Source organism: Gorilla gorilla, chromosome 13 (assembly GCF_029281585.2).
Source record: "Gorilla gorilla gorilla isolate KB3781 chromosome 13, NHGRI_mGorGor1-v2.1_pri, whole genome shotgun sequence".
Taxonomy (NCBI): domain Eukaryota; kingdom Metazoa; phylum Chordata; class Mammalia; order Primates; family Hominidae; genus Gorilla; species Gorilla gorilla.
In genome coordinates this window covers 94,255,610-94,280,765 of record NC_073237.2, presented here as the reverse complement: position 1 = coordinate 94,280,765, position 25,156 = coordinate 94,255,610, and the positions used below count along the sequence as shown (strand labels likewise).

The 25,156-nt window shown below is 42.2% G+C and overlaps 1 protein-coding gene across 4 annotated transcripts in view; it reads left to right on the top strand.

Moving 5' to 3' along the window:
- Nucleotides 1-25,156, top strand: part of HEMGN (hemogen) — a 58,087-nt gene that overhangs the window by 19,127 nt on the left and 13,804 nt on the right. Inside the window, exon 1 of one of the 4 annotated variants that reach the window (XM_004048332.5) lies at nucleotides 21,716-21,827. The exons of 1 other annotated variant lie outside the window; for it this stretch is intronic. The gene's annotated coding sequence lies outside the window, so the exon portion shown is untranslated. Of the gene's footprint in view, nucleotides 1-21,715; nucleotides 21,828-22,390; nucleotides 22,602-25,156 lie in introns of those variants that run through there. 2 more of the 4 variants (XM_019033610.4, XM_019033608.4) reach the window with 2 other exon arrangements.

Sequence of the window (25,156 nt, the reverse complement as noted above, 5' to 3'; positions counted from 1 at the left end):
CACTGCAGGCTCTGTCAAGTCAGGGAATTTAAAGGGCCCTGGTTCAATAGCTCAGCCTGTCTTCCAGGCTAATTTATACCTTTCATCCTACTTCTGGTATCTAAGCTCTCACCACACACCTCAGGTCTTTTTAAAAGCATGGTGATATTATGGAAAGAACACTGAATTTGGACTTGGTCGATATTTCATTCTTTCATTCACTGAGGCTCTCTACATCGCAGTATCGCCACTCCTCCAGACTGTTTTGGTAATCAGAACAATTGATTTCAAAGTTCTTGTTATGGTTCGTAAGAAACTGAATAAGAGAAATTACCTGTGGGAGGGGAGTAGGTGGGATGAGGAAGAAGTAGGAGTGAAACTTTTTAGTGCATACCTTTTTATACTTAAAAATATTTTTTGAACCATATGAACACATTACTCTTTCAAAAAATATTTTTAAATCCTGAGTGGAATAAAATAAAAATATGTCTATAAATTAGGCTGCTGAAAAGGAATGGGGTGCAGAGATTGTCTACCACCTATTTGTGAGAATGTTGAGGTCCGTTAGACAGGCAGTCCTGTCACTTTGAGATAGATGGATTGCCATTTCTGCTTAATGACCAAAAATGGGAAATGGGTTACAGTGGAAAGAACTCCGCTCTGGAATAAAGACATCCGGGTCTGGGTCCTGGTTTAACTGTGTAACTTAGGTGGGTTCCATCCCCTCTCTGTGTCTTCTATTAGCTAAAGGAGAAGGACTGCATGATCTTTGAAACTCTTCCAGCTCTGACACGCTAGACTATAATGCTAATTTCTAAGCAACAGAGGTTGATTCCAACTCTAGGATAGGGCATGCAATTAATCCTAATTTATCAGCATAGTCCCACATCTTGTCACACTTATTGATTCAGAAGTGAGCACTATCTTAGATTGAGTTCTCCAGAAACAGAATTTAAGATGGAAAGTTGCATGCAGAAGGGTTTTTTTTTTCATTTTTATTTTTTCTTATTTCTTTTTTTTAAATATTGAAACACGGTCTTGCTATGTTGCCCAGGCTGGACTTGAATGCCTGGGCTCAAGCAATCCTTCTGCCTCAGCCTCCTGAGTAGCTGGTACAGAATTGCATCTGTACCTAGTATAGGCATGCACTACTGTGCATGGCATGCAGATGATTTATTGAAAAGTGTTCTCAGGACATACAACTGTGAGGAAGTAAAGAAGACAGGGTTGGGTGTAGAGAGAAGCTGACCAGCAAAATAGTTGCTGGGTAGTTACAATGAAGGCTTTCTCTGGTCCCACTGGGATCCCAGGAGCTGGGCTAGCCCTTCAGAGTTGTCCTAAGTTGAAGTGTATTCCCACATCAGCCTGTCACTGGCCTCAGGCTGTACCCTAGGAGAACATGAAATGGTTTCCTGAGTCTGAGAGCAGTAATATCCCCTGCAGCTGAAGGATGGGTGTATCTGCAGGGAAGAGGGGCACTGGGCAAGGCCCCACATAGCCACTGTAGGCATATGACTCAGTTTAGATTAACAGAGGTTCTCTAGGGACTCCTGAGAGAGAGGCTTGTAGAAATGACCTTTGTCTATCTGGATATGGACAAGGACTTATGTAGCTCTGGGAATTGTTGGCAGCCATCTCACATCAAAGTCAGCTTTAATGACATTGGTGATCTGCTAAATCAAACCAAGCCTGGAGCCTGAATTACCCTGGACTTTTAGTGTGAACTTTTGTTGTTAGGTCAGTCTGTTGGTTGTGTTTTAGTTACTTGCAAATGAATGTATTTTATTTCTTTGAGCAAGGATGGGTTAAAAAAAACAAAAACAAAACAAAATCAACAAATGAATTTTTTTTTTTTTTTTTTTGAGACGGAGTCTTGCTCTGTCACCCAGGCTGGAGTGCAGTGGCACAATCTCGGCTCACTGCAAGCTCCGCCTAATTTTTTGTATTTTTAGTAGAGACAGGGTTTCACCGTGTTAGCCAGGATGGTCTCGATCTCCTGACTTCATGATCCGCCCACCTCTGCCTCCCAAAGTGCTGGGATTACAGGTGTGAGCCACCATGCCTGACCCTCTTCTGGGCAGGGTTTCTAAGGTGCTAGCTGAATAATTGTCTTAACTATCTTTTCTCTCCCTGATGAATGCCTTCTCTCTCTTGGCTTCTTTTCCTCCTCCCGATCCCTCCTCTTAAGCTTTAGGTTCCTGTTTCTTCTACAGGATTTCTTCTACAGGATTATTCTGGTACAGGCAAGCCCTATTTTCCCTGCCTTACCTTTAACTTGCACCAGGAGATCCCCAAGGTCCCTCTCAGCTCTAACACTATGAAGTCTGAAAAGTATGGAAACATCTTCCTAAATGTCACTTAAGTCATAAAGTCTCTTTCATTTACTTAATATTATTAGCCATTTTTTTTCTATTGTTAGAGAAAACAGGCAGCAACCATGTGCAGCAACCATGTGCCAAGTTTGGTTTTGCTATCACATGGATTTGCTGTTTTAACATCACTTTACAACCTGAAAGTTTTTGTTTCCTGAGTTGAATCATCAATAAAATGTATATAAAGTTATATGGATTAAATGAGTTAATGTCTCTAAGGCCTCTAAAAAAGTACCTAACATATAGTTGTTAATGAGCACATTTGGAGTATGCGTGTGTTTGTGTATGTGTGTGCACTGTGCTTTAGGGATAAGAAAATACTGCTCTTACAAGTCACCTTTGGGGAGACAGACATTAACAAAAAGTGATATGTTCTAACTGTGATTCAATGTGATAAGGCCTTGTATCAGGACTATGTTAAAAGGAATAGAACCAAAGTACTGTAGAAATCCAGAGAGGCAGAAGGGACCAATTCTTGGGGTGTGTGGTGGCCCAGGAAGATTTTGCAGACGGAGTGTCATTTTAGATGGGTTTCAAAGGCCAGGTAGTAGTAGCTTTCCAGGTTGACAGAAGATATTTCAGATACAGAAACTAGCAGAGACAGGGTTAAAAGAAGTAGATTTAAAATACCTAGTGTGTTGGGGGACTAGGGAAAATGTTTCATTACTTTAAGAATTGTAGCTACTGAAAGAATTGTGGTGAAGAGAACTTCCATGTGCTGGTTTCAAACAGCACATAACAAAGAGAACTTCCAAGATTAGAAGACCCTCAAGAAGCTTCTGTTCTGGATGGGAAGAATCTCCCATGCACTACAATATGCGACCTTCACATTTTTTTTCTGTGTGTGTGGTAAAATTCATGTAACAGTCAGCATTTTAAAGTATATAATTCAACAGCATTTAGTACATTCACAGTGTCGTACAAATGCCACTGCTACCTAGTTCCAGAACATTTTCATCACAAAAGGAAACCCTGTACCCATTAAGCCATCACTCCCCATTCTGGCCTCCCCCAGTCCCTGGCAGCTACTATCTGCTTTTTATCTCTATGGGTTTACCTATTATGGACTTTTCTTTTCTTTTCTTTTCTTTTCTTTGGGGGGGGATAGGATCTGGCTCTGTCACCCCAGCTTGAGTGCAGTGGAGGGCAGAGGTTGCTCACTGCAACCTCTGCCTTCTGGGCTCAAGTGATCTTCCCACCTCAACCTCCCAAGTAGCTGGGACCACAGGCATGCGCCACCATGCCTGGCTAATTTTTGTAGACATTTCATATAAATGTAATTATATAATATGTAGTCTTTCAATGCTGTGAACAAGTCACACAACATCTTAATATTATTATGAAAATAATTTTGACCTAATGAACCTGCTGAAAGAGTATTAAGACCCCCAAGAGGTGTGCAGACCAGACTGAAAACCGCAGGTCTAGGTCATCAAGTAGTGTGGTTCCAGCTCCCCTTTCCAGTTTCTGTTCAGGCAAGGTGATTATCAGGCCCCTGTGTCCAGTCTGAGGGCTCCCCATCTCAGCTGCTCATCTGGGTGAAGACTCCATCAGCCATTTCCACAAAGCTGAGATTAACGCTACAACAATGGCTTCACATTTCAAACTGCTCAAAGGAACCAAACAACCAAATGGGGACACATTTTATTAGTAGTAAATCTGAAAGTGCTTTTTAAAAAAGACTCTGCCACAAACATTTCCTATAAAATGCTGATCACTATCTGCCACGATCATTACATTTTTATGGTTTCAATAATTCCCTTTTACCTGAGATGAGAGCCATCATGTACTTTTGAATATCAAGCAGCAGCCCATGCCATAAATTGCTAACCCCCTTCTCCTCTAATGATCACAGCTTATTTTATTCTTTAAGTATTCTTCTCAGAGTAATTAGCACGCTTATTATACAGCATATTCAAATGTTAATGTGCACACTGTACTGACGCTATTGTGAGACACGTTTTGCTCAGGAGCTAAAATTACGTTGCCATTCTGCTTGGTGCTAGGGGTTCTGTGCTTGAAACCTGTTTCCCACATGCAAGGAGCCAAGGTTATTTAATTGGAATGCTGAGCTAGAATGAGAAGAGTCTGACACTTAATATAGAACCTGTAAGCTAAACGGGGTCAGCAAGTACAGGGCCTACACACTTTGAATTAGCTATCCATCACTGGGGAGACAATCAATATTTGAGCAGACTGGCTTAGGGGCATGTTTGACATCGTTCCTCCAGGGTCTCCACTAAACTCTGCACTGCCTCAGCAGGTTGGACCACCAGAAGTCACAGTTCTGACAACTGGAAATATTTTCCTGAAACTGAGCTGAAATCTGCTCAAATTTTCACTCGTTTATTTTTGCCCTGCCTTCTGGAGTGCTCTGTAACTGCCCTTCGGAGACTGAAGACAGTGACCATCCCCATGGTCTGCTCTCCTAAAGCTCACTTGTCCCAAGTCCTTGTATGGCAGGCCACCAGTCCCTTCACCATCGTGGTCAGTACCCTTAGTTGCTTGAGGTGATTTTTTTTTTTTAAATTCTTGGGTTTTTTTGTTTTTGTTTTAAAGAGAGGTGCTCAGAACCTGAAACAATGATCCAAGTGTGGTCTAATCCGTGGGAAAGTGAGTAGGCCTATCACTCCTCTTGGATGCTATTCTATTGGTTCTTTTCAAGAGTTTATTATCTTGTTACCCACCACTGATTCATAATCAGCTAAAGCCACCAAGTCTTCTAAACCATATATGCTACCTTGGCAGTTAGCCATTTAGACCCAAATACAGGATCGGAAATTAGTCATTGTTACATATAATCAGGTTAAATCTGTCCTAGTGTTTTGGCTTGTCAAGAAACTTTTTGTTTCTTGGATTCTGAATCCATCTTTTCCACCCACAAATGTAATCAATCTATTAATATTGGCCTTTTTATATGGCCAAAGTTCAATGTTTGAACTTTGTAAGAATCAAAGTTAAAAATGCCAGACAGCAAAGATCTCAGGAGATGGAGCCCTTCACCTACTACCAGATACCTCCTATCAAAGTATTTATGTAACCAGTTACTTACACACACACACACACACACACATACACACACACACACACTGCCCCAGTACATACACACGACCATCCCAACTGTTCCATTCTCTAACTCAAGTTGACAGGGAGGGAAAACATCAAAGAATATTCCAGGTTACCAACTGGCTGGTTTAAGTAGCCAGGAAAAGAAGGGAGGAGTGAATAAAGCCTAACGAAGGACCAAAAGTGTAGGACCAGGATCCGGTGAGGCTACATTATCTAGGCCCACACACCAGCAAAGGTTGGGAGGTAGCAAGGCTGAGTCACATGGAAGATAGTTCAGGGTTCTGCCATGATGACAAAGAGGAGATCAACAAGCAGAAAACAGGTTGGGCGTGGTGGCTCACGCCTGTAATCCTGCACTTTGGGAGGCCGAGGTGGGCAGATCACTTGAGGTCAGGAGTTCAAGACCAGCCTGGCCAACATGGTGAAACCCTGTCTCCGCTAAAAATACAAAAAATTAGCCAGGCATGGTGGCGCATGCCTGTGGTCCCAGCTACTCAGGAGGCTAATGCAGGAGAATCACTTTAACCTGGCAGGCAGAGGTTGCAGTGAGCCGAGATCGCTCCATGGCACTCCAGCCTCCCGAGGCTCCTCTGTCGCTCTGGCTGACAGAGCGAGACACTGTCTCAAAAAATAAAAAATAAAAAAAAAACCCAGGAAACAGAGCTGGTGTTGGAGGCTGGAAGGTAGCCAATGAGCATGTCAAACTGGAGGGACTGGGCAGAAGGGAACAGGGACAGGCAAAGCTCCCAAGGGGAATGAAGCAAGGAAGGACCATGTGAAACAGAATCTAGAGATGCTAAGTGGACTCCAGAGCTGTGCTGTCCAATATGGTAGCCACTAGCTGCAATATGGCTATTTACATTTAAATTAAAGCAAAATAAAAACTAAAAAATTCAGTCCCTTAGTTGCATTAGCCACATTTCAAGTGTTTTAATAGTCATGTGTGACTAGTGGCTACCATACGGGATAATACAGAAGACAATTTCTATCACTGCAGAACATTCTGTTGCATTCTAGGTGTACTTCTAGAAAAGGGCTACACCAGGGAGGATACTATTTTAGTGTGCTTATTTTTCCTTTGCTTTCCTTCAAGACCCAGCTCAAATACTAATTCTTCTGGGAATCTGTCCCTATGCTTATTGTGTAACTGTATGCTACAGGCAGCAGGGCATTCCGACTGATACAGTTCTTAGTGGTAATGCATGGGTGTAGACAGGACTTAATACGGAGATCTCAGCACAGCTGTTTCTTAATTCTTAACCTTCCTCTATCTTGGGAAGGCTTCTTCCTTGACAAAGTAATTTGTTTTGAGGCTAAGACATGAGGTGCGGGCAGGAGGGGAGGAAGAAGGGCACACTGGCCTAGCCAGCCAGATCTGCTGAATCCAACTCTGTAGCTGTAAAAAAAAATTGTAAAACTGTAACAAAAAGCTTTTTCATCTATTGTCCACAAACATTACATAGGCCATCTTGGCCAGGCTGTCCAGAAGGTGAAATCAAGGTCTGATTTGCTTGATGCAAGATATCTTGTCATCTTACCTAAGGGCCTTCACTAAGTTTTCAGTCTGCCTTCTTTCTCTTTTAATTTCCTGTCCCAGAAGCTCTTAGAATTTCTAATAAGATCAATCAATTCTACCTTCTAAATCTCTCTAGAATCTGTCCCTCACTTCAATACCCCAGTTCATTTCTCACCTCTTCCCACCCAGCCCTCATACTGCCACAGCTCTAAGATTCTTACTTGCCCATCACATTCTTCTCCCTAAAACCCTTCCGTGGCTCCCATGACATATAAAGGCCAGGCCCCTTGGACTCCAGCTACCTCTCCTGTTTCAGTTCTTCCACTCCCTGATGTGTAACAGACACTCCAACCTTACTGTTACTGTGCCCAGAGCCAAGATGCCCTTTCACATCTCTGTGCCTTTGTACTTGCAGCTCCCTCTGTCTGAAATGCCCGTTAAAGTCCAGTTTAAATCTCATCTCTTCTGAGAAGCCTCCCCTGAGCCTGAGTCCTCAGATAGATTTTAGTGACCCATCAGCTATGCCCACACACTGCAGGCTCTGATCATAACACATCCTGTGTATAACACTCATGAGTCTGTTTCTCCCACTAAACTGTGAGGTCTCAGGGGCAGGCAGCACATCTGACTCAGCTCTTATCCCCAGTGGTTAGCACAGGACCTGAGTCATAATAAACACTTACTAAATGCCTATTAGGATAAACAACAAGTGTGCCTTTATGAGGTTCTCCTGTGCCTGAGAACGAAAACTATGAGAATCCTCTGTGTGGCTGCCTGTTGCCATGCTCCTTAGGGCTCACCCATGCCAATGGAGGCCTAGTGAGCAAGTGGCCTCGGTAGTTGAAGATGTGGGGAAAAGCAAGAGGCCTGCAGCTGTTCCTGCTGAAAGCCTCACTATCTGCTGGCTGTTACCCCAGCAGACGGTGTGGCCACACAAGCCCATTCCTTGTTTTTCGTGAAAAAACACAGGACCCCTTGAAGAATGCTCTTATAGTGACCCATCTGTGGCTAACTCTGGGGAAGAATTATTGGCAAAGGGGAGGAACCTCTTAGTAGAATGGAGAGACATGAGGCCGGGCATAGTGGCTCATGCCTGTAATCCCAGCACTTTGGGAGGCCAAGGTGAGAGGATCACTTGAGCCCAGGAGTTTGAGACCATCCTGGGCAACAACATGAGACCCCGTTTCTATAAAAAAAAAAAAAAATTAGCTGGGCATGGTGGTGCGTGCCTATAGTCCCAGCTACTCTGGAGGCTGAGGTGGGAGGATCACTTGAGCCCAGGAGTTTGGGGCTATAATGAGCTATGATCGTCACTGCTCCAGCCTGGGCAATAGAATGAGACCCTGTCTCAAAAAAACAAAGAGAGGCATGAACCATTCTACTCTTACATAGCACATGGGATGTCCCTGGTTATGGAATGTAGGGGCTAAGAGTAACACTTTTATACAGTATTTAATTTTTTTTGTTTTGTTTTGAGACGGAGTCTCACTCTTTCACCCAGGCCGGACTGCGGTGGCGCTATCTCGGCTCACTGCAAGCTCCGTCTCCCGGGTTCACGCCATTCTCCTGCCTCACCCTCCCGAGTAGCTGGGACTACACACGCCCACCACCGCGCCCGGCTTATTTTTTGTATTTTTAGTAGAGACGGGGTTTCACCGTGTTAGCCAGGATGGTCTCGCTCTCCTGACCTCATGATCCGCCCGCCTTGGCCTCCCAAGGTGCTGGAATTACAGGCGTGAGCCACCGTGCCCGGCCTTAATTTTAATTTTATTTATTTATTTTTTGAGACAGGGTTTCACTTCCGTCTTCCTAACTGGAGTGCAGTGGCGTGATCTCCGCTACTGCAACGTCCGCCTCCAGGGCTCAAGCGATCCTCCCGCCTCAACCTCCTGAGTAGCTGGTGTCACAGGCACGGGCCACCATGCTCGGCTTATTTTGTTTTTGTTTTTTTTTTTTTTTTTTGGAGAGATGGGGTTTTGCCATGTTGCCCAGGCTGGTCTTGAACTCCTGAGCTCAAGTGATCCACCCACCTCAGCCTCCCAAAGTGCTGAGATTACAGGCATGTGCCACCACACCCGGCCTTATATAGTATTTTAAAATGTCCACCATACCTTAATGGTTACCAAGAGACTTCCACTAATATTATCTTTTTTCTTTTTTGAGACAGGGTCTCACTTTGTCATCCAGGCTGGAGTGCAATGGTGTGATCACGGCTCACTGCAGCCTCAACCTCGCAGGCTCAAGGGATCCTCCCACCTCAGGCTCCTGAGTAGCTGAGATTAGAGGCCGGCACCACCAGCCCTGGCTTTTTTTTTTCTTTTTTTTTTTTGTAGAGACAGGATCTCATGATATTGCTCAGGTTGAATATTACCTTCTTTAGCCCATTATTTACCCTGAGTGGCAGGCAGGCAAGGCAGGGCTGGAGTTGTTATTTATACATAAGGAAACTAATGTCCAGAGAGGTGAAATGACTGGCCCAAGGTCACATACATTGTAAGCAAAGGATCATAAAAGTGAAGTCCCATTCTTACGGCTATGAAGTAATAATCAGAACTGTAACATATGGGAGTTATTTTTTAAATCTTTGCTGGGGTTTCGTGTTAATAGAATGCTTAAAATCAGAAACATTTTCTAGCAAATTGAGTCTATAGAAGGCTTTCAGGCACCTCTTGGGAAGTTTGGCTAAATGAAATTACAGATTTCTTCCAGGCAGGACATTCTATGAAATTTAGTGTTTACTGTGTCCCAGGTTCATGTAACTCCTGAAATGATCAGCTAAGTAATTTCCAAAACAAATAGCTCTCCTGCCCAGCCCAGCATCCCTGTCTGGCTTATCAAAGAGTCTCAAGCTCATTATTTACTTATTCTATCACCTACTTCTCACTCTAGTTTTCCTACTCCTTCACTTCCTACAACATGGCACTCCTATTACTTGATCAATTGTTCATTTCCTCTATCAGAGATAACCATGATTTAAAGCTACAGGAATAATTTCTATATAAGACTAGAAAGCAGAAATGTCATCATGCATTATTCAGTTCTTAATTTAATTCCCATTAAGGGGGAATTAAATTGACTGGATTAGTGAAGGTTCACTTGATTCATTTCTTCTGAGAGATGACTAAATTCATTTGGGTGCCATATTTGGTAGTGGGTGTGCTAAGGGAGTTTTTGATAGGTCAGTGTAGGTGGATGATTTTCTAGGAAGGACAATCTGCCTTGGTTGGATGGAGAAGTTGTTTAAGCTCTGCCTGACAGGATTCTCCCCAGCCTCCCTGCATAAGAACAAAGTATTGTACATCTACTTGAACTGGGCAAAATCAGAGTTAATAGCAGCTTGATGGAAATAGATACCCCACTTTCTTCTGTTTGCAGTCCAGGTTCTAACCACTGCACCACATACTTTTCAGGGTGACAATTGCTCCTATTAGTTAGTGTTTCTGACACAGACGTGAAATGCAGTCTCCAATTTTAATGATATTCTATTTTTGTTGTCTAATAGGCTGCTATAAAAGTGATATCCTATTTTTGTTTTCATCAGGAAGTCCCAGGCCCTTCAGATAGAACTATGGGTAATTTTTTTTTTTTTTTTTTGAGACGGAGTCTTGCTCTGTCACCCAGGCTGGTGTGCAGTGGCACGATCTTGGTTCACTGCAACCTCTGCCTCCCAGGTTCAAGCGGTTCTCCTGCCTCAGCCTCCTGAGTAGCTAGGACAACAGGGACCCGCCACCACGCCTGGCTAATTTTTTTTTTTTTGTATTTTTAGTAGAGAGAGGGTTTCACCATATTGGTCAGGCTGGTCTTGAACTCCTGACCTTGTGATCCGCCCGCCTTGGCCTCCCAAAGTGCTGGGATTATAGGTGTGAACCTGGCTTAATTCTTAAGCCAGGCGCGGTGGCTCACACCTGTAATCCCAGCACTTTGGGAGGCCAAGGCGGGCGGATCACCTGAGGTCAGGAGTTCGAGACCAGCCTGGCCAACATGGCAAAACCGTCTCTACTAAAAATACAAAAATTAGCTAGGTGTGATGGCTTGCACGTGTAATCCCAGCTACTCAGGAGGCTGAGGTGAGAGAATTGCTTGTGCCCAGGAGGTGGAGGTTGCAGTGAGCCAAGAGATCTCGCCACTGCACTTCATCCTGCATGGCAGAACGAGACTCTGTTTAAAACAAAACAAAATTAAAAAAAAAAAACAAAAAACAAGAACTGTGGGTAATTATTGGTGTTCCTAGCAGTCTTTGAGGATGGCGATTCTGTCTGAGTTTGTTTTAATTTTTCTCTTGATCACAAGAACATTCGATATTTAAACATATGAATAAGATGTACTTCTTGCTGATGGTGGGGGGACCCTCATTACAAAGTTCTAGGCCAGACCTTCTTTACTTCCAGTGGTGCATCAGACTTTGCTATGTGACTCCCACACAGGTGTCTACCATGGCTGAGCAAGGCTGGCCTCTTTAGAAAGAGATGAGAGCACTAACAATAAAGGGTAATGATACAGAACATGAAGAAGCACAAAACATTCTTCATCCTCTTGTTGGCTTTGCCCAGGATACAAGCTGATAAAATCAGATCAGATCAGATCCTGAACGCTGTGTGTTAAAGGTATTCACAGATGCTTAGGAGAATGCCAGGCAAGAAAGACCTGGCAATACATTTCCTGCATGCTAAAGTAACTCCTCCTTTTCCCTCTCCAACCTGGCTAAAAATATAACCTAAGTGTCACTAAATTCTAACAAAATACAAAAAAGCCTAACATTTGTTGAGCAGATTGTGACAGAATATCAGTTAGCTAAGTGCTAGGTATGCAAACATCCCCAGTGCTAACTTACCCAGAGGAGGACTTGGAGGAAGGGGGAACAGAGGGTGTCAGAGAATTAAGAGAGAAAGGCCAACTGCCTCTAAGGGAAAGTGCTGGAGCCAGGGCTCATGACCTAGTTGACAGGTCAGAATGGTGCAATTGCCATTTATGTCCACCTAGTGGCAGCAGTTCTAGCCAGAAGCACCTGTACCTCAATTGGTTCACAGGCCCACTGGCAGCCACCTGGAATGGAACCATTTGGAAGGTTGCATTTGGAAGCAGTGGTCCCTTTTGGGCAGGAACTGATCTAGGTTATCCCAACTCTAAACCCCAAGTCCATGTGATAGAATCTGCTAGAAACAGGGTGCTGAAGTTTCCAAACAAATGCACTCTTTCATATTAGGTTCTAGTACATGTTTTATGCCAGGGATCTAAAACTCCAAGGAGTAGAGAAGTTAGCTAAAAGAGGTGAGACTAGTATTCAACTAAGGACCAGTGATAGCTGATACGAATAACAGTGGGTCGGTGGCAGGCCAGGGAGTGAGCTGGGTCTTACGTTCTGTGCCTTCTGAATATAAACCAGCCACTGAAAAGGGCAGTTTTGTTTTAGGATAGATTTGTACATGATCTAGAATTTCTGTGAAAGGAAAATAATTCACTCTGTAGGCCAGCATTTCCTAAGAAGTAGTATGCATGCCACTCAGGGCAGCGCAGATAATTTTTGATGAAACGCCTTTTATTTTAATATTTCAGTATTTATTTTAAGATGTCTTTGAAGAACTATATTATACCACAAACCTATGATTTCACAGGTGATATTTTTGGTTTTCCATTTACGATAATGATATGAAATTTTCACTGTATTTGTTTATTTATTTATTTATTTATTTATTTATTTATTTATTTTTGAGAGAGGGTCTTATTCTGCTACCTAGGCTGGAGTACAGTAGTGTGATCATGGCTCACTGCAGCCTTGAACTCCTGGGCTCAAGCAATGTTCCCACCTTAGCCTCCCAAGTAGCTGGGAACACAGGTACACACCATCATGCTTGGCTAATTTAAAAAAAATTTTTTTTTGGTAGAGATGAGGTTTCTCTGTTGCCCAGGCTAAAGTTTAATTTAAAGTACTTTTAGTAAAAATGAGTTTATTTGAAAAAAAAAAAACTAAGTAAATAATAGCATAAAAGCACGTCAATACAAGAACATGGTAAAAATCACAAAGGTAGAGTACAAACAATTGGAAAGTTTGAGAACTTCTTTGTTATCCTGGGGGATGAGGTGGATTGACTTGTAAACAAAGGATTTTGGAATGTCAGATAGGAGAAGAAAAAAGTAGACTGTCAGAAGATCTGGATTCCAGTTCCAACTGCCACTCAGCCTGTGTGACACTGGCTTCTCTCTGGGTCTCCATTTCCTTATCCACATAATAACTCTTAATGCTCTGCTTAGCTTTATTATTTGGTGGTTCTATTTCACTTTTTATTAATGAGATTATAAACAATCATGATAACAGCCAGCACATACGGTCTGCTTTGTGGCAGGCACTGTGCAGGATGCTTTCCGTAAGTCATCATTCTTATTCTCACAACAGCCTTAAAAGGTAGGATTATTATCATTATTTTGAGACAAGGTCTCGCTCTGTCACCCAGGCTGGAGTGCAGTGGCACGATCTTGGCTCACTGCAATCTCCACCTCCGGAGTTCAACTGATTCTCCCACCTCAACCTCCCAAGTAGCTGGTACTACAGGCATGCACCACCATGCTCAGCTAATTTTTGTATTTTTGGTAGAGACAGGGTTTCACTATGTTGGTCAGGCTGGTCTTGAACTCTTGACCTCAGGTGATCGGCCCACCTTGGCCTCCCAAAGTGCTGGGATTACAGGCGTAAGCCACTGCACCTGGCCAAAAGATAGGTATTATAATGCCTATTCTACATACGCAGAGAGTTGAGCCTGGAAGATTTTAAGTAACTTGCCCAAGGTCACACACAACTTGATTTGAATGAACTTGGATCTGATTCCAGAGCCTGTGTTTTTTCCCCTAAGCCTTGCTGTATCCTAGTAGTTGATTCCTATTCACCCTTCAAAACTAAGCTCAAGATCATCTCTTCCAGGAGGGCTTCTTTGACCTCCTCTCTCCATCCTGTTTAGACATCTCTCTCCTCAGTGTTCCCTTAATTTTCTAAGTATGTCTTTTGCTGTTGTTGTTGTTATATTTGCCTTTGCGTCCCCAACACCCTGCACAGAATAGGTAGTCAACAAATCATTATGGAAACAGAGGGAGTGTGAAGGAGGGGGAGAAAGGGGAGAAAGGAGAGGGAAAGAATTACAAAAGAAAATATATTGCTACCTTATTTTATTAAATACTAAGGAAGTAGAATTGAGAGATAGGAGAGGAAGGTGGTTAAGCATATGGCCTCTAGATTCAAGCCACCTACCTTTGCTACTTACTAGGAGAGTGTCTTAGAGCACAGATTTAAAGCCTGTGCTTCAGTTGCTTCTTCTATAAAATAGAGGTATCAATAGCACCTACCTTAAAGACTGTTGTAAAGACTAATGAGTTAATATATGTAAAGTGCTTAGAGCAGTGCTTGAGATGTGGTAAGCAAGTACTTTAAATATTGGCTATTATTATTTCTGTGAAATAAATAAAAGTGAATGTAACACTATTATATACATATAATGCCTCTTCATTTCCCAACTGATTGACTGATGGCAGGGTCTTTCCAAGGCAGTATGAATAAAGACAATTATACCCATAGGATGAACAATGTAATAGCCTTGTCTTTCCAGTCCCATGGTAGCAGCATTAAGCACCCCATCTCTATGCTCAGAACATTTAGAAATACTGATATTAAAATTATCACACTGGGCTGAGTGCAGTGGCTCACATCTGTAATCCCAACATTTTGGAAAACTGAGGCAAGAGGATGGCTTGAGGCCAGGAGTTTGAGACCAGCCTGGGCAACATAGTGAGATGCTATCTCTACAAAAAAATGTTTTAAAAATTAGCTGGGCATGGTGGCATGTGCCTGTAGTCCTAGCTGTTCAGGATGCTGGGGCGGGAGGATCGTTTGAGCCCAGAAGTTAGAGGCTGCAGTGAGCTATGATTGCACCACTGCACTTCAGCCTGTGTGACAGAGCAAGACCTTGTCTCTTAAATAAGTAAATAAATAAAGAACATTATCACACTGTATTATATTCTAAATCCAGGTTTACTTGCTGTCTACCACCCTCAATTAGGCTGTGAGTTCCTTGAAGGAAAAGACTCTCATTTGATTTCTCTCTCTGTCTCCAATTCTTAGCAAAGGGGTTAGTAAGAAATAAATGCTTAATAAATGTTTGCTGAGTGAATATAATAGAAAAGATGTGTACACATAAACAATAAAATAAAAAATATTAGAGATCCATTCCAAGATGGCCTAATAAGAACAGCTCTGGTCTGCAGCTCCCAGTGTGATTGATGCAGAAGATGGGTGATTTCTGCATTTCCAACTGAGGTACCTGGTTCATCTCATTGGGACTGGTTGGACAGTGGGTGCAGCCCACAGAGGGCAAGCCAAAGCAGGGGTGGGTGTTGCCTCACCTGGGAAGTGCAAGGGACTGGGGGATTTCCCTTTCCTAGCCAAGGGAAGCCGTGAAAGACTGTACCTGAAAAACAGTACACTCCTGCTCAAATACTGCACTTTTCCAACAGTCTTAGCAAACAGCACACCAGGAGATTATATCCTGTGCATGGCTCGGCAGGTTCCACACCCATGGGGCCTTGCTCACTGCTAGTGCAGCAGTCTGAGATCAACCTGCGAGGCAGCAGCCCGGCACGGGGAGGGGCATCCGCCATTGCTGAGGCTTGAGTAGGTAAATAAAGCAGCCAGGAAGCTTGAACTGGGCGGAGCCCACCAGAGCACTGCTGCAAGGCTTGCTGCCTCTATAGACTCCACCTCTGGGGGCAGGGCATAGCTGAACAAAAGGCAGCAGAAACCTCTGTAGACTAAATGTCCCTGTCTGACAGCTCTGAAGAGAGCAGTGGTTCTCCCAGCATGGTGTTTGAGCTCTGAGAATGGACAGACTGCCCCCTCAAGTGGGTTCCTGACCCCTGTGTAGCCTAACTGGGAAACACCTCCAAGTAGGGGCCGACTGACACCTCATACAGGCGGGTGCCCCTCTGGGACAAAGCTTCCAGAGGAAGGATCAGGCAGCAATATTTGCTGTTCGGCAATATTTGCTGTTCTTCAGCCTCCCTGCTGGTGATACCCAGGCAAATGGTCTGGAGTGGACCTCCAGCAAACTCCAACAGACCTGCAGCTGAGGGACCTGACTGTTAGAAGGAAAACTAACAAACATAAAGGAATAGCATCAACATCAACATAAAGGACATCCACACCAAAACCCCATCTGTAGGTCACCAACATCAAAGACCAAAGGTAGATAAAACCACAAAGATGGGGAGAAACCAGAGCAGAAAAGCTGAAAATTCTAAAAACCAGAGCATCTCTTCTCCTCCAAAGGATCGCAGCTCCTCACCAGCAACAGAACAAAGCTGGACAGAGAATGACTTTGATGAGTTAACAGAAGTAGGCTTCAGAAGGTCGGTAATAACAAACTTCTCCGAGCTAAAGGAGGATGTTTGAACCCATCTCAAGGAAGCTAAAAACCTTGAAAAAAGATTAGACAAATGGCTAACTAGAATAAACAGTGCAGAGAAGACCTTAAATGACCTGATGGAACTGAAAACCATGGCATGAGAACTACGTGATGCATGCACAAGCTTCAATAGCCAATTTGATCAAGTGGAAGAAAGGGTATCAGTGATTGAAGATCAAATTAATGAAATAAATTGAGAAGTTTAGAGAAAAAAGAGTAAAAATAAATGAACAAAGCCTCCAAGAAATATGGGACTATGTGAAAAGACCAAATCTACATTTGATCAGCATACCTGAAAGTGACGGGAAGAATGAAACCAAGTTGGAAAATACTCTTCAGGATATTATCCAGGAGGACTTCCCGAACCTAGCAAGGCAGGCCAACATTCAAATTCAGGAAATACAGAGAACACCACAAAGATACTCCTCGAGAAGAGCAACCCCAAGATACATAATTGTCAGATTCACCAAGGTTGAAATGAAGGAAAAAATGTTAAGGGCAGCCAGAGAGAAAGGTCGGGTTATCCACAAAGGAAAGTCCATCAGACTAACAGCAGATCTCTCAGCAGAAACTCTACAAGCCAGAAGAGAGTGGGGGCCAATATTCAACATTCTTAAAGAAAAGAATTTTCAACCCAGAATTTCATATCCAGCCAAACTAAGCTTCATAAGTGAAGGAGAAATAAAATCTTTTACAGACAAGCAAATGCTGAGAGATTTTGTCACCACCAGTCCTACCTTACAAGAGCTCCTGAAGGAAGCACCAAACATGGAAAGGAACAACCAGTACCAGCCACTGCAAAAACGTGCCAAATTGGAAAGACCGTCAATGCTATGAAGAAACTGCATCAATTAACAGGCAAAATAACCAGCTAACATCATAATGACAGGATCAAATTCACACATAACAATATTAACCTTAAATGTAAATGGGCTAAATGCCCCAATTAAAAGACACAGACTGGAAAATTGGATAAAGAGTCAAGACCCATCAGTGTGCTGTATTCAGGATACTCATCGCATGAGCAAAGACACACATAGTCTCAAATTAAAGGGATGGAGGAAGATCTACCAAGCAAATGCAAAAAAAAAAAAAAAAAAAGCAGGGGTTGCAATCCTAGTCTCTGATAAAACAGACTTTAAACCAACAAAGATCAAAAGAGACAAAGAAGGCCATTACATAATGGTAAAGAGATCAATTCAACAAGAAGAGCTAACTATCCGAAATATATATGCATCCAATACAGGAGCACCCAGACTCGTAAAGCAAGTCCTTAGAGACCTACGAAGGGACTTAGACTCCCACGCAATAATAATGGGAGACTTTAACACCCCACTGTCAATATTAAACAGATCAACAAGACAGAAGGTTAACAAGGATATCCAGGACTTGAACTCAGCTCTGCACCAAGCAGACCTAATAGACATCTACAGAACTCTCCACCCCAAATCAACAGAATATACATTCTTCTCAGCACCACATCACACTTATTCCAAAATTGACCACATATTTGGAAGTAAAGCACTCCTCAGCAAATGTAAAAGAACAGAAATCACAGCAAACTGTCTCTCAGACCACAGTGCAATCAAATTAGAACTCAGGATTAAGAAACTCACTCAAAACCGCACAACTACATGGAAACTGAACGACTTGCTCCTGAACGACTACTGGGTAAATAATGAAATAATGCAGAAATAAAGATGTTCTTTGAAACCAATGAGAACAAAGATACAACATACCAGAATCTCTGGGACACATTTAAAGCAGTGTGTAGAGGGAAATTTATAGCACTAAATGCCCGCAAGAGAAAGCAGGAAAGATCTAAAATGGACACCCTAACATCACAATTAAAAGAACTAGAGAAGCAAGAGCAAACAAATTCAAAAGCTAGCAGAAGGGAAGAAATAACTAAGATTAGAGCAGAACTGAAGGAGATAGAGACACACACATACACAAAACCCTTCAAAAAATCAATGAATCCAGGAGCTGTTTTTTTTTAAAAGATCAACAAAATTGATAGACCGCTAGCAAGACTAATAAAAGAAAAGAGAGAAGAATCAAATAGATGCAATAAAAAGTGATAAAGGGGATATCACCACTGATCCCACAGAAATACAAACTACCATCAGAGAATACTATAAACATCTCTACACAAATAAACTAGAAAATCTAGAAGAAACTGATGAATTCCTGGACACATACAGCCTCCCAAGACTAAACCAGGAAGTGGAATCTCTGAATAGACCCATAATAGGCTCTGAAATTGAGGCAATAATTAATAGCCTACCAACCAAAAACAGTCCAGAACCAGATGGATTCACAGCCCAGTTATACCAGAGGTACAAAGAGGAGCTGGTACCATTCCTTCTGAAACTATTCCAATCAATAGAAAAAGAGGGAATCCACCCTAACTCATTTTATGAGGTCAGCATCATCCTGATACCAAAGCCTTGCAGAGACACAACAAAAAAAGAGAATTTTAGACCAATATCCTTGATGAACATCGATGCAAAAATCCTCAATAAAATACTGGCAAACCAAATCCAGCAGCACATCAAAAAGCTTATCCGCCACGATCAAATCGGCTTCATCCCTGGGATGCAAGGCTGGTTCAACATATGCAAATCAATAAATGTAATCCATCACATAAACAGAGCCAATGACAAAAACCACATGACTATCTCAATAGATGCAGAAAAGGCCTTTGACAAAATTCAACAGCCTTCACGCTAAAAACTCTCAATAAAATAGGTATTGATGGGACTTATTTCAAAATAATAAGAGCTATTTATGACAAACCCACAGCCAATATCATACTGAATGGGCAAAAACTGGAAGCATTCCCTTTGAAAACTGGCACAAGACAGGGATGCCCTCTCTCACCACTCCTATTCAACACAGTGTCAGAAGTTCTGTCTAGGGCAATCAGACAAGAGAAAGAAACAAAGGGTATTCAATTAGGAAAAGAGGAAGTCAAATTGTCCCTGTTTGCAGATGACATAATTGTATATTTAGAAAACCCCATCATCTCAGCCCCAAATCTCCTTAAGCTGATAAGCAACTTCAGCAAAGTCTCAGGATACAAAATCAATGTGCAAAAATCACAAGCATTCCTATACACCAATAACAGACAAACGGAGAGCCAAATCATGAGTGAACTCCCATTCACAATTGCTACAAAGAGAACAAAATACTTAGGAATCCAACTTACAAGGGATGTGAAGGACCTCTTCAAGGAGAACTACAAACCACTGCTCAGCAAAATAAAAGAGGACGCAAACAAATGAAAGAACATTCCATGCTCATGGATAGGAAGAATCAATATTGTGAAAATGGCCATACTGCCCAAGGTAATTTATAGATTCAATGCCATCCCCATCAAGCTACCAATGACTTTCTTCACAGAATTGGAAAAAACTACCTTAAAGTTCATATGGAACCAAAAAAGAGCCCGCATTGCCAAGACAATCCTAAGCAAAAAGAACAAAGCTGGAGATATCACGCTACCTGACTTCAAACTATACCACAAGGCTACAGTAGCCAAAACAGCATGGTACTGGTACCAAAACAGAGATATAGACCAATGGAACAGAACAGAGGCCTCAGAAATAACACCACACATCTACAACCATCTGATCTTTGACAAACCTGACAAAAACAAGAAATGGGGAAAGGATTCCCTATTTAATAAATGGTGTTGAAAAAACTGGATAGCCATATGTAGAAAGCTGAAACTGGATCCCTTCCTTACATCTTATACAAAAATTAATTCAAGATGGATTAAAGACTTAAATGTTAGATCTGAAACCATAGAAAACCTAGAAGAAAACCTAGGCAATACCATTCAGGAGATAGGCATGGGCAAGGACTTCATAACTAAAACACCAAAAGCAATGGCAACAAAAGCCAAAATAGACAAATGCAATCTAATCAAACTAAAGAGCTTCTGCACAGCACAACTACCATCAGAGTGAACAGGGAACATACAGAATGGGAGAAAATTTTTGCAGTCTACCCATCTGACAAAGGGCTAATATCCAGAATCTACAAAGAACTTAAACAAATTTTCAGGAAAAAAACAAACAACCCCATCAAAAAGTGGGCAAAGGATATGAACAGACACTTCTCAAAAGAAGACATTTATGCAGCCAACAGACACATGAAAAAATGCTCATCATCACTGGTCATCAGAGAAATGCAAATCAAAACCACAATGAGATACCATCTCACACCAGTTAGAATGGCGATCATTAAAAAGTCAGGAAACAACAGATGCTAGAGAGGATGTGGAGAAATAGGAATGCTTTTACACTGTTGGTGGGAGTGTAAATTAGTTCGATTGTGGAAGACAGTGTGGTGATTCCTCAAGGATCTTGAACTAAAAATACCATTTGACCCAGTGATCCCATTACTGGGTATATACCCAAAGGATTATAAATCATGCAACTATAAAGAAACATGCACACATATGTTTATTGCAGTACTATTCACCATAGCAGAGACTTTGAACCAACTGAAATGTCCATCAATGATAGATTGGATTAAGAAAATGTGGCACATATACACCATGGAATACTATGCAGCCATAAAAAAGGATGAGTTCACGTCCTTTGCAGGGAAGTGGATGAAGCTGGAAACCATCATTCTGAGCACACTATCACAAGGACAGAAAACCAAACACTGCATGTTCTCACTCATAGGTGGAAACTGAACAATGAGAACACTTGGACACAAGGAGGGGAACATCACACACTGGGGCCTGTCTGGGGGTGGGGGGCAGGGGGAGGGATAGCATTAGGAGAAATACCCAATGTAAATGACGAGTTAATGGGTGAAGCAAACCAACATATCACATGTATACCTATATAACAAACCTGCACATTGTGCACATGTACCCTAGAACTTAAAGTATTTATATATATATATGTATATATATGTATGGTAAGATGTATATATATATAAAGATGTGCAAAAAAGTTATGTAACATTCACTACAAAAGAGGCTAAAATCAAGCATGGTTATAGCTCAGAAAGGAGAGACCACATCTAGGCAATTAAAGGGAATAGAACAGAATGGTTAAATCCCTAAACTTTACAGTCGGACAGCCTTAGTTTTGAGCCCTAATTCTGCCACTCATGAGTTTATGTGATCGAGGGATATAACCTCTTTAAACCATGGTTTTGTTATCAGTGAAATGGGGATACTATCAGTTGGAAAAATGAAATGAGATACTGCATATAAAGTGTCAGCTACCCATTACGAGTTTGTAGAGTGACTAAAGTCTCATCATATCATTGTCATCGTTGTCATCATCATCATCATCAAAGGCTTTGTGATGAAGGCACTCACTATCTGGATCGGCAGACATATGACAGAAGACTGAACAACCAGAAGTTATGAAGATAGGTACTGTGGGTGTTAGAAAGATTCACGGCAAAACAGGGAAGGCAAGTGGTACTATTTAATGGAAACATTGGGTAGTTCCAGGAAAGTAATGGGAAAGAACATTGGGAAGTTAGACTTAAATGCCAGACTGGGAAATTTAGTCTTTATTCTGCAGGCAATACTGAGGTTTTACAGGATTCTAAACATGGAAGTGACTGGTTCAGAGCCAGCTGTAGCAGGAATATTCTGGATGTTTGTGCAGGATGGACTTGGGAGGGTGAGGGCAGATGAAAGCAGCCACTTAGGGAGCTTTTCCAATGCTTCCAATGAGAAGTTGAGGCCCCTCTCTGGGATGGTGGTATAGGACAGGAAAAGATGGAATGAGCATGTGGGACACTGGGAAGAAAGACCTGGCAGAACTGTATCTAGCTGAATGTGAGAGACAAAGTGAAGAGGCAGAGTCAAAGAGAGTTCTGAAGGCTAAGATCTAGATGGCCAGGCATGGTACTACTATTCTAACAGAAATAAAGCACAGGGAGCCTAGTTTTAGGGGGTAAGATATATTTGCTTTTAGTTATGCTAAGTTTGAGGTGCAGTGGGACATCCAGCTAATAAGTGATAACCAAGAAACACTTGGAAATGTAATCTTAGAACTCAGACATATTTATTTAGAAGACATCTGCAAAGAGGTAGTAGCTAAAAGTATATAGTTGGATCAACTGTCTTTGGGTAAGAGTATTAACTCAAAAGGATCAGGGACTCTTGGAAAACGCCTCCCATACCTAGGGGAGTGAAAAAGAAGCCTGTGAGCAAGGAGGAGGAGAAGGGAGAGAGAGGTGAGTTCACCACACCATCAGAGAGGCTCCACACCATCAGAGAGGCCAAAAGTGGAGCAAATTTCATGGAGGATAGGAGTACTCAGAGGAATTATGAGCTGCAGAGAGGTCAAAAAGGAAGAACTGAGAATGGACCACTGGATTTGGCCATTAGGAAATCATTGATGATTTATGAGAGAATGAGTGAAAGAAAAAGCTAGATTACAGATGCAAAGCAATGAAATGGTGTAGGGGGAAAAGGAGACACTGAGAATATATTACTAGTTCAAGAAGTTCAGAAATGAAAGGACAGAGATAAGGTGGAGGCTCAAGGTGGGACCAGAATTGCTCTTCCCCAGATAAATGACCACTCATCAGTGTTTATTCAGAGATGTTTGTCTATACTCTAATAGAAGGAGTATTTGTGGGAGGATTCCAGAGGAGGGACTTTGGGACAAACTAGATTGAAAGGCAGGCTACAGCCATTCTAAGTTATAGAACATGTTATCTATATGTGTACAGCAGCATCTGTTTTAGCAGACAGAAGTCATTTATCATGCATCAACAGACTGAGAGAGAGGGGAACAAGAAACTCTCCTTCTCCTTCTCCACTTAGGAAAGCAAAGCTTGATCCAGTCTTTGAAAAGTATTTAAAAGCTTTGAAAAAGTATGTCAGCAAGGAAGGAATGCTAAGAAAAACAAGTGTCCATTGTGTTCCCTTCCATGACTTTTCCACCCAAATGTATTTTAGGAAATTGCCCAGGTGCATCATTAGAACACTCTAATATCACTATCAACACTGTCCGGGTTGATAGGACTTATATCTGCAGTGTTTTTCATTTTATAAAAAGCTCTCATGATCTCTTTTATCCTCACAGAATCCCCATGAGGTATTACCTTTCTCTATTTTACAAGGGAAGAAACTGAGGATCAGAAAGAATTAAGTGATTTTCCCCAAGTTACCCAGCCAGGAAAATGATAGAGCCCTGTACCCCTCATTCTTTTCAGTGTATGCTTTCATATAATATGGTCTTCACAGTATGGCTCTCTGACTATGGCATGACAAACCAAAGTGTACCAGGACTCTCATCTCTCTGGTTTTGGAGGCGCTATAATTTTTATCAATATAGCCTTAAATGGCATTAGCCTTGGGGCACTTTTACCCCGTCTTGTTTTTGACTAAACAGTATCCAGTACATGGCCTGAGCTATTTTTTCCTGTGCTCCCTTTTCACCCCCATCTTAAAGGGCCCTAGGGCAGAAGTTTCAGCAATGTGTTTCCTTCCCTCCTTCATTTGCCCAGTTCAGTCAGGCCTCTGAAATGTATGACCAAATTCTCAATACTTAAACCTGCTCCAGATGGTCAGGAAGCAGGAAAGCAACTCTCTCCCTCAATACCTAGTTTGTTCTAGTAGGAAGAGGGCCAGGCCGGGCTTGGTAGCTCATGCCTGTAATCCTAGCACTTTGGCACGCAAAGGCAGGGGTATTGCTTGAGCCCAGGAATTCAAGACCAGCCTGGGCAATGTGTCAAAACCCTATCTCTAAAAAAAAAAAATACAAAAAATTAGCCAGGCATGGTGGTGTATGCCTGTAGTCCCAGCTACTTGGGAGGCTGAGGTGGGAGGATCACCTGAGCCCAGGGAGGTAGAGGCTGCAGTGAACTGTGATTGTGCCACTGCACTCCAGCCTGGGCAACAGAGTGAGACCCCATCTCAAAAACAAAAAAAAAGAAAAAGAAGGAATTAGAGGGAATTGGAGGCTGAAGGCCCAGCTTCTGGTGCGAACTACCAGTCTCACTCTGTGATCTTAGTTATATCACTCAATGCACTGAGCACCAGTTTCTTCATCAGAAAAATGAGGACAATAATAGCTATGTTATAAGTCTGCTTCAAGGATCCAATGAAACACTTGTGAAACACTTGCTGGGTTTAATTTTCTGCTATAGCCATCTTGAAATTCTTAGCAATTTTTGAAGGAGAAGCCCTCTGTCTTCATTTTGCACTGGGCCCCCCAAAAATTATATAGCTGGTTTCATCTGCATGCCCTTGGCCAAGTTACTTCACCTCCATAATCTATAATTAATTTAAATGAATTGAATTGTTAGGAAATCAATTGTTAGGACAATTCTCAATCCTTCCTCTACTTTAGCAAAGTTTGACACAGTGGACTAGTCTCTCCTCCTTGAAACAGTCTTTCCTCTTGGCTTCCGAGATACTATATTTTTCCAGTTTTCCTCTGCCTCACTGGCTGCTCCTTTGCTGTTTTCTCCTTAACCTGTTAGCACATCCAAAATGAAACTCTTGATCATCTCCTCCAAGCCTGCTTCTCCCAATCTTCCTGATCTGTGAATGCTAACTCCATCCTTCCAGTTGTTCACAACAAATCTTTATCTTGATTCTTTATGTCTCACCCCATATTCAAGTTATAAGTTAATCCAGAATCTGACCATGGCTTCACCACTGCCATCATCCAAACCTTAATCATCTCTCATCTGGATCATTGCAATACCATTCTGATTGTTCTTCTTGCTTCCTCTGCCCCTGTCCCACATAGTAGCCAGAATAATTCTTTAAACAT